This window comes from Macrobrachium rosenbergii, chromosome 13 (genome assembly GCF_040412425.1).
Source record: "Macrobrachium rosenbergii isolate ZJJX-2024 chromosome 13, ASM4041242v1, whole genome shotgun sequence".
NCBI classification, from domain to species: Eukaryota; Metazoa; Arthropoda; class Malacostraca; order Decapoda; family Palaemonidae; genus Macrobrachium; species Macrobrachium rosenbergii.
Window position 1 is genome coordinate 40,711,360 of NC_089753.1, and position 13,990 is coordinate 40,725,349.

Sequence of the window (13,990 nt, forward strand, 5' to 3'; positions counted from 1 at the left end):
GCTTTACAAGTATTAGAATGTAAAGCGTATCTCTACATAACTTTGTAGAAAGCGTTTGCTTTACAAGTATTAGAATGTAAAGCATATCTCTACATAACTTTGTAGAACGCTTTTGCTTTACAAGGATTAGAATGTAAGAATGTAAAGCTTATCTCTACATAACTTTGTAGAAAGCGTTTGCTTTACAAGTATTAGAATGTAAAGCATATCTCTACATAACTTTGTAGAAAGCGTTTGCTTTACAAGTATTAGAATGTAAAGCACATCTCTACATAACTTTGTAGAAAGCTTTTGCTTTACAAGTATTAGAATGTAAAGCATATCTCTACATAACTTTGTAGAAAGCTTTTGCTTTACAAGTATTAGAATGTAAAGCATATCTCTACATAACTTTGTTGAAAGCTTTTGCTCTGCAAGTACTAGAATGTAAAGCTTATTTCTACACTAGAACGGATGAAGAAAATATGCATTAAAAGAAACTATTCTACTGAAAATGGTTGAGAGAGAGAGAGAGAGAGAGAGAGAGAGAGAGGGTCGTGAAGAAACGTAAGCACTGTTAATGAAAATTTACCTCGTTTTAATTTCATTATTTGTGAAGTTGTTTTGTTTGTCTTGTCGTGTGCTTTGGCATAACTGTGCTTGCATAACTTTGCAGAAAGCTGTTGCTCTACAAGTATTAGAATATAAGGCATATCTCTACATCAGAACGGCTGAAGAAAATATGCATTAAAAGAAGCTATGTTCTACTGAAAATGGTTGAGAGAGAGAGAGAGAGAGAGAGAGAGAGAGAGAGAGAGAGAGAGAGAGAGAGAGAGTGTCCTTCAACCTAAGAAGGAGGAATATTGAGTATATTTTTTAGGCAAAATAAAATTTCCTCCACAAGTGCTCTCCGAATTTCCCTTGAAGAGAAGCCATTACTTTTTATCAGTAACATCTCGGCTCCAGTCCGTTTGTGTGAGATGAATTTTATTTACGATTCATTTTAAAATATTCGCAGTGATTCTTTGACTCAGTTATACTGTTTTGTAGGTTTTTTTATTAATCTTACGGGATATAATTCCCTTCGATTCGTATCCTACTCTTTTGTTTTGTTTATTTTTTTTTTCCCTCTGTGAAGCTCGAGCGTAATTTGTCACCCCTTACAGAGCATATATAGATAAATAAATAAATCAGTTATTACCTTTGAGCTTCATTAGTGAGGGGGAAATTCGACCTAAAGACACAAAATGCCAAAAAATAGAAGGAAAAAAAAAGGAAAATCATAAAATTTCCTGTTTATGAAAATATCCGACATGTACCTCCAGTTCCGTATATTAGCAGTGAAAACACACACACACACACACACACACACACACACACACACACACACACACACACACAGAAAAATAACAATGAAAATTTGACACCGATATGTATTTGTGTTTGTATCAACAAGAGAAAACAATAGGCCATGTTTGCCTTTTGTCAGGTGGAAATGAATCCTGCTCATTCCGCGAAAGAAAGAAAGAAAGGAAGGAGAGAGAGAGAGAGAGAGAGAGAGAGAGAGAGAGAGAGAGAGAGAGTCTCCATTTCCTACTTGTTTTTCAAGCGGCCATGGAGAAAGGGAGAATAGGTCTAATATGTAGGCAACATAGAGGTGATTTGTCTTTTCTCACCCGTCCAGAATCTCCTGCCATTATTCTTGTTCATAACTGCGACCTGATTTTTCGCTTCTTTTCCTACATTCAGCGACTGTTTTACAATGCAATATTATTATGATGTTTATGCCGTTTCATAAATTAATATATCTCACTCACTAAAATCTACATTAATTCATTCATTCGTCCCCTGTGTCTTCAACAAAAGCAAGCAGAGACCATTTTATTCATCAATCTTACATCTAAATATTTTCGTCCGTCCTCACGATTCTCGTAAAAATTAACTTTCTTTCTATTGCCCCAACTTTCATATTTCATAATGCTCCCTGTTCCCTCATTATGAATTTAATAATTTACTTATTCATCTTCACGAACCCTTTAAGAAGCAGCTGTCTGTTCCTTAACTTTCAAATTTAAAAAATGGATTAGATTTTATTTTTCAGTTCCCAAAACCTCCTTTTTAAGTCTAAAGTTTAAGGAAGTTTCTTTCCTCAATCCCCAGTCGAGTTGGGAAGAAAATTTTCGGGAAGAAAGGAAGTTCTTTTCAATTATTATTTTAGAGGTCTTATGGCACGCAATTACTTGCTGGATGTTGGAATAATTCTGTCTGGAAATGAGATTCCGTGTATAATATTTTTATACATTTTACTCCTTGCTTTTTCATATGTGTTTGTCAAGTCATTGAGTGAATGTGTTTGTTAGTAATAGTTGTGGTAATAACAGTATCATTAGTACTACTATTCTTTGTGGTAGAATTAGGAATAATTGTAGTATTAACTTTTCCAGTTCACCTCGAAGACAGTTCATTCGCTTAACGTGGTGCCATCAGTGCACCTCATTCGATGCACTGTAGGTATTGCTTACGATTCTTTCAGGCGTTCCTTCGGCCCTTAGCTGCATCCCCTTTCATTCCTTTTGCTGTACCTCCGTTCGTATTATCCTTCCTCCATCTTACTTTCCACCCTCTCCTAACCATTGTTTTAACATTATTTACAGCGCTGAATGATCTCATAGGTCCCAGCGCTTGGCCTGTGACCTAAATTTTACTTTCCAGTTCCAATTCCTACGTCTGCTGTCATCGTAAACAAACCCTCTCCTAACCTTTGTTTCAACATTATTTACAGCGCTGAATGATCTCATAGGTCCCAGCGCTTGGCATGTGACCTAAATTTTACTTTCCAGTTCCAATTCGAACGTCTGCTTTCATCGTAAACAAACAAGAATCTTATCAGACATTTTTGTCTAGCATTACTTTGATCCAGGTTCGATTCCTGTTTAGCAAACTAACATGGTTCCTCTTAACTCTCCTTCCTTGAGCATTGGTCGGATTCCTCGCTAAGCGATTGGCAATGTAATTTGATGGCCGATTGTTTTCCAAATGTATGCCGATCAGATTTCATTTGATGGCAGTTATTTTTTGGGTCCCGCGCCAAGCACAAGGCTTTGCAGATGGAAAGTATACAGCTTAGATACTTCTTCAAAAGTTGACAAGAAAATGGGCTTTAAAAAAAAGTACCAGAATAATTTTCATAACCGGAATATTTGCCCTTTTTTCTTTAAGTACCCTCAGCTACAAATTTTCCGTCGAGTTGTGTTCATAGCTAAGGCTAATTAGTATGGTGGCCGGCCTTAATCCAATTCTAAATTCTGTGTAAATAAAATGTTCTCGAAAAATGGAAAAGGGTATATGGAAAAGAAAAGGTTTGTAAAATAAGAGCTGTTTATGAAAGCAAAAGTCTGAATGTATGTTGAGCCAGCTTTCCTTTATGGAAGTGACAATTGAATGTAGAATCCAAATGACATAAAAAAAATTAGAAACTACTGAGGTTCATTGCTTGCGTAAAATATGTGGAGTAATATAGAATGATAAATTTGGAAATTCGACGATAACAGCGAAATTGTTATCGGGAAGAAACGATGCTTCAAATTGATTCGAATCTGTGGAGACAATAAAGAGCGATGGGTTGGTGAAGAAGAGGTTCAGAATATATGTGGCACTGTATATGTAGGGGGACGGACGTGCTGTTGATGACCATCCTCTGTATATATGTATAGCGGTTCATGGTAGAGCTTGCAAAAAGAGAGATTCATCCTGAATTCAGCGATTAAATTATTTAACTTGTGTGTGTGTGTGAATTAACATTATGATTAAACATTTGACACGGGAGAAACATATCTTTAGAAATGGAATAGTGTACCGTCTTTCATCTGTTTCATTTAAGATGTGTGATAAAAATTGAAACTTTTTTAATTTGTCATGTTAAGAATAGTTGATTCAACCTGTCCATCGGAATTACCTGAACCCTATCATATTCCTGTGCTTTGTAAAATTCAAAAGTCTTTTGTACCGACATGCACTGGAAAAGGACTTAACTGATTTTGCAAGCTTTGAAATCTATTTATAGAGGGATTATATAAGTTTCATTGTTACGGCTAGAAATTTTATTTGTAGATTTAGACCACAGAGTAATTCCAATTTCGAACAGTTATAGATATTGCTGGCATGCAAGGAAAATATTGGAGCTTTGCTTAATGATAACTGCGGGTACAAATTCGTACTTCGCGGAATCATATCATCATATATATTGTTACTTTTTTTTTATTAAAATTATTACTGTAAATATGAGTTGGTGAATCATGATTTACACCAGTAACTGTGCGCTTGATGGGTCTAGCTCTTCAAGATTGCCGATAATATTCTCTGATAGAATGTTCTTCATGCAAAAAAACACCTTTGACCCACAACTAAGCTCCATTGATACGTCTGCGCTTTGCCATAATTATGTACCTGATCTTGTCTAGCATATTATGCGTTTTAGCACCGTGCATGATATTGTTTTTGGATCGTAATTCATACCTTGCGTCATTTAGTGCTCCGGTAAATGTCTTCGCCCTCATTTGCAAACCGGTTACATGCTACGGAGAGAAAAGGTTAGACATATTAGTCACACCCAAATCTTAAGTCCCAAAGAACTAGCCCGCCAAAACAAAAAATAAAAGGAGACAGGTTATGTGATAAATGAGGCTATTTTCGCCAAAAATGAAATTTGTAAGGTCATATCCCCCCCCCCTCTTCATGCCATTGGCTCTTTCGTATTCTCGAAGTTAAGAATTCGTTCAGCCTCCTGACGTCTGATTACGTCTTAATGAACGCACCTTCATTGGCAGATTCGCTTTCATCTGTAAATTGGGGCTTGCTTGGCGCTGAGTTCTGTGACCTAGTGGGCGCATTCCATCGACAGCGAAACCGAACTGGTTAATGTGACGAAAAAGAATAAAATTGCTGGCGGTCCGAACCTTTTGTGAAGGCTTTATTCGCTGATAGCAGATATGTAAGATAGACCAGTTCATAATGCCAGTCATAAAAACGAATTGTTAACTTGGAATATTCTTTTACTAGCGTAATATTCGAGCAGCTCTTTTCATCTAGGTTGATTGCTCTCGGGACCCTTGTTGATTATAGGCCCCTAATTGACTGGAGGCCCCTAGTTGACCAAAGGCCCCTATTTAACTGGGGGCCCGTAGTTGACTGGAGGCGCCTAATTGACTTGGGGCCCTTAGTTGACTGAAGCCCCCTGGGCCCCTAGTTGACCGGAGATCCCTAGTTGACTGGAGGCCCCTAATTGACTGGGGGCCTCTAGTTGATCGAAGGCCTCCATTTGACTGATGGTCCCTAGTTGACTGGGGAACCCTAGTTGACTGAAGACCCATCGTTGACTGGGGGACCCTAGTTGACTGGAGGCCCCTAGTTGAGTGGAGGTCCCTAGTTGAGTTGGGGACCTTAGTTGACTGGGGGCCCCTAGCTGATTGGGGGACCATAGTTGACTAGAAGCAGCATTTGGCAAAAACGGCCATAAGAGTCTGGAAACTGGAAATTGATTACTGGCGGCTTGTGACAGGAAATTGGTTTCGTTGTGGCCAAGGGAGTGGAATTTGGTTCTAGTGAATGGTGACTGGAAATTGGTTCGTTACAGGTGATGACTGGATATATGTCCCTTGAGAATGAAATTTGTTAGTTTTAGTTGGTGACAGGATATAGGTCCTTTGAGACTGGTGACTGGAATTTTGTTCATTGTAGCTGGTGACTGGATATACTGTAGGTCCCATGAGACTGATGACTGGAAGTTGGTTCGTTGTAGCTTGTGACTGGATATAGGTCCGTTGAGACTGGTGACTGGAAGTTGGTTCGTTGTAGCTGGTGACTGGATATAGGTCCGTTGAGACTGATAACTGGAAGTTGGTTCGTTTTAGCTGGTGACTACATATAGGTCCATTATGACTGGTGACTGGAAATTGGTTCGTTGTAGAAGATGACTGGATTTATGTCCCTTGAGACTAGTGACTGGAAATTGGTTCGTTGTAGAAGATGACCTTGAAACTGGTCACTGGAAATGGATTCTTGGTAATTGGCAACTGGATATAGTCCCTTGTAACTGGTGACTGGAAACTTGCTCGTTGTGGCCACTGAAGTAAAATTAGTCCACTAAGACGAAGGACTGAGAAATGATTCTTTAAATCAAGTGACTGGGATTTTTAATTTGGACCTAGTGACTCGAAACTGGGTCACTGTGACTAGTAACAGGAAATTGTCTAATGTGGCTCATGTGGTTATGCGTACAGAGCTTATGTTAATGCTCTTTTTATTTTGTTCATTTATCTTATGAACGTTGTCAAGTAGTTTGTTTCCAAATGTTAAATTTTCTTTCATATTTTAACTTGATATCAAAGTATCCTGTTTAAACGTTTCGCTTTGTCGTGTGTTAGCACACATCTAAACGCCTTTGTTTGTTTATTTCTTCGATACAGCTAAAAGTCTCCTTTGAAATATTTTGTAACAGTTTTCAATATATTATCCTTTTTCAACTCCTGTTGAGTATCTCAGTCTCTCCTTTTGTTTGATTTATAACACAATCAGATTCCCCAGGCGAACCTGTGTCAATTATTCTATGGCCCTAACCATACAAAGTAATAAACAAGTAAAACAAACACGGACTTTATTCAGGGTAGGCTTATCAGTATCTTAAAATCCGGTTTTATGGGTTCTTGGAACTTGAAAAAAATATATTAATTTCCCCATGTCATCTCCTTTCCCCTGTGCCTTCAAAACCCTCATTGAGGGAAAGGTCAACGGATAAAAAAAAAGGTACCGAATGCTTCGTTTTCGGCGACCTTGGCTTGGCTGGTGACCTTTCAAGCTTAGTGAAAGGGTGGCGTTAAAGTATAAGTTTTTTCGGGTTGGGAAGGTAGATGTAGAGGTGACCTTGGCTGAGCTGTTTTACCCAGTCTCCTACTCTCTCTCTCTCTCTCTCTCTCTCTCTCTCTCTCTCTCTCTCTCTCTCTCTCTCTCTCTCTCTCTATTGCTTTCTTTGTTTAAAATTTCACTTATCAGGAATTTTAATCTAATTGGTTTCCCGTACACTAATTTACTGCGGTTCTTTCTTTTAATTTTACCAGTTCAGAATTTGTTTTAAAATTTCATTTATCAGGAATTTTAATGTAACGGGTTTCCTGTATGTTAATTTTCTACGCTTTCTCTTAATTCTATCAGTTCAAAATTTGAATTAACCAGCTCATATCTCTCTCTCTCTCTCTCTCTCTCTCTCTCTCTCTCTCTCTCTCTCTCTCTCTCTCTCTCTCTCCAGTTATCATAACTGTTACTTTCTTTGTTTTAAATTTCACTTATCAGGCATTTTAATCTATCTGGTTATGTTAATTTTCTACTCCTGTGTCTCTTAATGTTATCAGTTCAGAATCTGAATATACTATCTCTCTCTCTCTCTCTCTCTCTCTCTCTCTCTCTCTCTCTCTCTCTCTCTCTCTCTCTCTCTCTCTCTCTCTCTCTCTCTCATCATCTCAGGCGCCATAATTTTTTAATTACCTGGAAGACTTCCATTCCTAATTTTTTTCAGACTGTTACCTCATCCTCGTAAGAAACTGCTTCTAATTAGCCACATCTTGTCGGCCACTTCCAGCGACATATTGAGACTCCCCGCGAGCGCGCCCGGCATCTTGACATTTAAAGGACTGATAAGAATAATTACAGTGATGGGCCAAAAGTCCTTTGATTCATTCATTCATTCGGGAGGCGAAGTCCAGCGCTTTCTTTCAGAGTGAAGTCTCTCTCTCTCTCTCTCTCTCTCTTTCCCCTTTTTGTCTTCCTTTCTTCCTTCCTTCCTTCCTTCCTTCCTGTGTCTTTCAAAGTCAAGTCCCTCTCTTTCTTTTTTTCGTTTTTGTCTTTCGTCCTTCCTGTGTCTTTCAAAGTCAAGTCCCTCCATTTCTCCTTTCGTTTCTGTATTTCTTCCTTCTTGTGTCTTTCAAAGTCAAGTCCCTCTCTTTCTCTTTTCGTTTTTGTCTTCCTTGCTTGCTTCCTTCCTGTGTCTTTCAAAGTCAAGTCCCTCTCTTTCTCTTTTCGTTTTTGTCTTCCTTGCTTCCTTCCTTCCTGTGTCTTTCAAAGTCAAGTCCCTCTCTTTCTCTTTTCGTTTTTGTCTTCCTTGCTTCCTTCCTTCCTGTGTCTTTCAAAGTCAAGTCCCTCTCTTTCTCTTTTCGTTTTTGTCTTCCTTGCTTCCTTCCTTCCTGTGTCTTTCAAAGTCAAGTCCCTCTCTTTCTCTTTTCGTTTTTGTCTTCCTTGCTTGCTTCCTTCCTGTGTCTTTCAAAGTCAAGTCCCTCTCTTTCTCTTTTCGTTTTTGTCTTCCTTGCTTCCTTCCTTCCTGTGTCTTTCAAAGTCAAGTCCTTCTCTTTCTTTTATCGTTTTTGTCTTTCGTCCTTCCTGTGTCTTTCAAAGTAAAGTCCCTCCATTTCTCCTTTCGTTTCTGTATTTCTTCCTTCTTGTGTCTTTCAAAGTCAAGTCCCTCTCTTTCTCTTTTCGTTTTTGTCTTCCTTGCTTCCTTCCTTCCTGTGTCTTTCAAAGTCAAGTCCCTCTCTTTCTCTTTGCGTTTTTGTCTTCCTTGCTTGCTTCCTTCCTGTGTCTTTCAAAGTCAAGTCCCTCTCTTTCTCTTTTCGTTTTTGTCTTCCTTGCTTCCTTCCTTCCTGTGTCTTTCAAAGTCAAGTCCCTCTCTTTCTCTTTTCGTTTTTGTCTTCCTTGCTTCCTTCCTTCCTGTGTCTTTCAAAGTCAAGTCCCTCTCTTTCTCTTTTCGTTTTTGTCTTCCTTGCTTGCTTCCTTCCTGTGTCTTTCAAAGTCAAGTCCCTCTCTTTCTCTTTTCGTTTTTGTCTTCCTTGCTTGCTTCCTTCCTGTGTCTTTCAAAGTCAAGTCCCTCTCTTTCTCTTTTCGTTTTTGTCTTCCTTGCTTCCTTCCTTCCTGTGTCTTTCAAAGTCAAGTCCTTCTCTTTCTTTTATCGTTTTTGTCTTTCGTCCTTCCTGTGTCTTTCAAAGTAAAGTCCCTCCATTTCTCCTTTCGTTTCTGTATTTCTTCCTTCTTGTGTCTTTCAAAGTCAAGTCCCTCTCTTTCTCTTTTCGTTTTTGTCTTCCTTGCTTCCTTCCTTCCTGTGTCTTTCAAAGTCAAGTCCCTCTTTCTTTCTTTGCGTTTTTGTCTTCCTTGCTTGCTTCCTTCCTGTGTCTTTCAAAGTCAAGTCCCTCTCTTTCTCTTTTCGTTTTTGTCTTCCTTGCTTCCTTCCTTCCTGTGTCTTTCAAAGTCAAGTCCTCTCTTTCTCTTTTCGTTTTTGTCTTCCTTGCTTCCTTCCTTCCTGTGTCTTTCAAAGTCAAGTCCCTCTCTTTCTCTTTTCGTTTTTGTCTTCCTTGCTTGCTTCCTTCCTGTGTCTTTCAAAGTCAAGTCCCTCTCTTTCTCTTTTCGTTTTTGTCTTCCTTGCTTGCTTCCTTCCTGTGTCTTTCAAAGTCAAGTCCTTCTCTTTCGTTTATCGTTTTCGTCTTTCGTCCTTCCTGTGTCTTTCAAAGTAAAGTCCCTCCATTTCTCCTTTCGTTTCTGTATTTCTTCCTTCTTGTGTCTTTCAAAGTCAAGTCCCTCTCTTTCTCTTTTCGTTTTTGTCTTCCTTGCTTCCTTCCTTCCTTCCTGTGTCTTTCAAAGTCAAGTCCTTCTCTTTCTTTTTTCGTTTTTGTCTTCCTTGCTTCCTTCCTTCCTGTGTCTTTCAAAGTCAAGTCCTTCTCTTTCTTTTTTCGTTTTTGTCTTCCTTCCTTCCTGTGTCTTTCAAAATAAAGTCCCTCTCTTTCTCCTTTCGTTTTTGTATTCGTTCCTTCCTTCCTTCCTGTGTCTTTCAAAGTCAAGTTCCTCTCTCTCTCTTTTCGTTTTTGTCTTCCTTGCTTCCTTCCTTCCTGTGTCTTTCAAAGTCAAGTCCTTCTCTTTCTTTTTTCGTTTTTGTCTTTCTTCCTTCCAGTGGCTTGGAAGAGGTAAGGGCTAAAATAGGTCAGCCGTGCGTTCGGGCTCTGCAGAAAAAAAATATCGACTTCGCAACAGGGTCCTCTTTAAGATTAGAAAAATCTTAAATAGTTATATTAAGAGCAACTCAGGCCCCGCCTGTTGTCATCACAGGACCTGTTTAAATTCTTATATTACTCGAGTCTAACTATAATTTTTTCATATTATGAAGATTTAATATACAAGAAAAAGGATCATATATCTTATATATGAGCTTTCCAGTCGAGAAACACGCCAAGGACTATTTTTAAAATATAATTTAAATTAAAAATACCTATGGCCCACGATGGCGCTTGGCATGTTTCTCGACTGAAAGACTCGTATGTTATTTTGGTTATAGGAAATTGTGAAAGTAGATGGCAGTTCATCGTCAGTGATTTTGATTAATGAATGAAACTTCTGCCACCGTCTCTAACAATTGTTTTAAAGTGCAACTGCGAGGTTTTCCTCCTGTTACGTCTTTCAAACCTTCTTACTGTCAATTTCCCTTTCAGCGCTGAATGACCTCATGGGTCACAGCGCTTGGCCTTTGGGCCTAAATTCTATATTCTATTTTATTCTGTTCTTTTGACATTTTAGTCATACCGAAAGTCGTCCTCATTTTGAAGCCAGGTGCCACAAAATCTGCCATCCGCATCTATAGCCATGGCCAGCGATTACGAGGGTTTCATTATTGATAGGTTGCCTGCTCATGATAACTGGACTTTCAGACTCGCTGGTCGTGCCTGTAATTGAACTTTCAGAGGACTAAAAAGGTTACCTAATTACATTTCCTGATAATAAAATCTGCCTTCTGTTTTCAATTGTATTTTAAGTATAGGAATGAAATTCAGTTATTTCCTGCAATAGTTTAATACTTTTGATATGTATCCTGAAATACACAATTGCAGTTTTCTTTCCAAACAATAATTCTGGAGCATCCATGTTGGTTCATCCTGCCAGTAGTCCAAATGGTTATTGTTTTAATTTTAAATTTTAAATCAGTCAACAATAATACATCCCAAATTGTTATTTGAAGCATTCATGTTGGTTCATCCTGCCAGTGGTCCAAATGGTTATTGTTTTAATTTTAATTTTTAAATCAATCAACAACAATACATCCCAAATCGTTAGTGAAGGCCTGTCAGCCTCCTTCCACTTTCTCGGTAACTGCTTAATCAACCCACGTCATTGACACGCCCTGGGGACGAACAGCTGGATCACCATGTAACAGGACTTTCCAGTTTCTTATCTCTTGAATATTGTAGCCACCAGAATCAGATAGGTCCTTCAAACACTTCAGGTAAATGTAGCTGTGTGAAACAGTGTTGTATCTGATGCGCTATGTTGTGTTAATGTCACTTGTAAAATGTCCGATAGGATCATTTAAACCGAAGTTAATTTATTCCTATTGTGAAGTTTTATAACGTGGAATGTCAAAGAGAACTCCTCGTTTCTGTCAAGCTGATTTTAGACTTTTGCATGAGTTGGATTAATATCACGTATGCTGAATTATTTGACCATTATCGCTCAAATTATAAAGTTTCCCATGTAACAGAAGCCTTGGAGGTGCTGCTTGATAAACACGAAAGCAGAATATAGTAATATCACTTGCAATATGACCAAAGGGATCATTAAAATTGAAATGTTTGAGCTACACACAACAAACAGATATCACAACTACTTTATGGTAAACGTGGAATGCGAAAAAATTTGTTTAATTCGTGGTTTATTGTGTGATATTCGTATTTCAAAATCGTTGGACCGGAAATGATAACCTTTGTGATATCACATAGGTATGGGGACACCTCAAGGTAAACGAGAAATGGGAAAGAGTAATTTTCGCTTTTAAACTTCTTAATGTAATATGCCCCTAAAGGCCATTAGAACCAAAGTATTTTTTATAATATATACCCTAAAGGCCCTTAGAACCAAAGTATTTTTGTAATATACCCTGAAGGCCCTTAGAACCAAAGTATTTTTATAATGTACCCTAAAGGCCCGTAGAACCAAAGTATTTTTATAATATACCCTAAGGGCCCTTGGAACCAAAGTATTTTTATAATTTACCCGGAAGGTCCCTAGGACCAAAGAATTTGTATAATATGCCCTAAAGGCCCTTAGAACCAAAGTATTATTATAACATACCCTGAAGGCCCTCAGAACCAAAGGATTTTTATAACATACCCTAAAGGCCCATCAAAGTACTTTTATGATATATCCTAAAGGCCCTTGGACCCAAAGTATTTTTATAATATACCCTTAGGCCCTTAGAACCAAAGTATTTTTATAATATATCCAAAGGCCCTTGGAACCAAAGTATTTTTATAATATACCCTAATGCCCTGAGAAGTTAAGTATTTTTATAATATACCCGGAAGGCCATTAGGACCAAACTATTTTTATAATTTACCCTAAAGGCCCGTAGAACCAAAGTATTTTTATAATTTACCCTAAAGGCCCCTAGAATTAAAGTATTTTTATAATATACCTTGAAGGCCTTTAGATCAAAGTATTTTTGTAATATACTCTAAAGGCCCTTAGAACCAAAGTATATTTACAGTATACCCAAAAGGCCCTTAGAACCAAAGTATATTTTACAATATACCCTAAAGGCCATTAGAATCAAAGTATCATTATAATATACCCTAAAGACCCTTAGAATCAAAGTATTTTTTATAGTTTATCGTAAAGGCCCTTAAAATCAAATTACTTTAATAATATACCGTTAAGGCCCTTAGAACCAAAATTTTTTTATAACATACTCTGAAGGCCCTTAGAACCAAAGTAGTTTTATACCATACCCTGAAGCCCTTAGAACCAAAGTGTTTTTATAACATACCCTTAAGGGCCTTAGAATCAAACTATTTTGATAACATACCCTAAAGGCCCTTAGAACCAAAGTTTTTTATAACATACCCTAAAGGCACTTTGAACCCAAGTATTTTTGTAATATATCCTAAAGGCCCTTAGAACGAAAGTATTTTTATAACATACCCTAAAGGACCTTAGAACCAAAGTATTTATATAACATACCATGAAGGCCCTTAGAAACAAAGTATTTTTGTAATATACCCTAAAGACCCTTAGAACCTAAGTATTTTGTAACATACCCTGAAGGCCCTTAGAACCAAAGTATTTTTATAATTTAACTTAAAGCCCTTAGAACCAAGGTATTTTTATAAAATACCCTGAAGACCCTTAGAACCAAAGTACTTTTGTAATATACCCTAAAGGCCCTTAGCACCAAAGTATTTTTATAACATACCCTGGAGGCCCCTGAGAACCAAAGTATTTTTATAATATACCCTAAAGGCCCTTAGAACAAAAGTATTTTTATAACATACCCTTAAGGCCCTTAGAACCAGTGTTTTTGTAATATACCTTAAAGGCTTTTAGAACCAAAGTATTTTTATAGCATACCCTGAAGGCCCTTAGAACCAGAGTGTTTTTATAACACACCTTAAAGGCCCTTAGAACCAAAGCATTTTTATAATATACCTTAAAGGCCCTTAGAACCAAAGTATTTTTATAATACACCCTGAAGGCCCATAGAACCAAGTTATTTTTATAATATGCCCTGAAGGCCCCTAAAACCAAATATTTTTGTAAAATATCCTAAAGCCCCGTAGAACCATATTTTTTTCTTCTAAATGTCGTAATATCAGACACTTCTTATGCATGAATAAATGAATTTGGGCAACGTTACTATTGAAAAATAGAACGTTGGGAAATGCTGCAATAAAATAACATCTAGTTTTTGAAAGCTGTAAAGTCCTCATTACGCTTTGCAGCTCCTTTTGATGTTTATTTTTTATTTAGTTGAAGGAACGTTTGATGAAACGTTGAAGAAAAAAAAAATACGAATGTTGAAAAAAGAAAAAGGCCGGAAAGTTTGGATGATTTGACGAGGAATCGCTTTTATGTATCACTTTCTGAAACAAGAGATCAGTCGATTATCAACTTTGCACTTTTTAGTTATTCATTGCGAAACATCCGATAAAGAGAG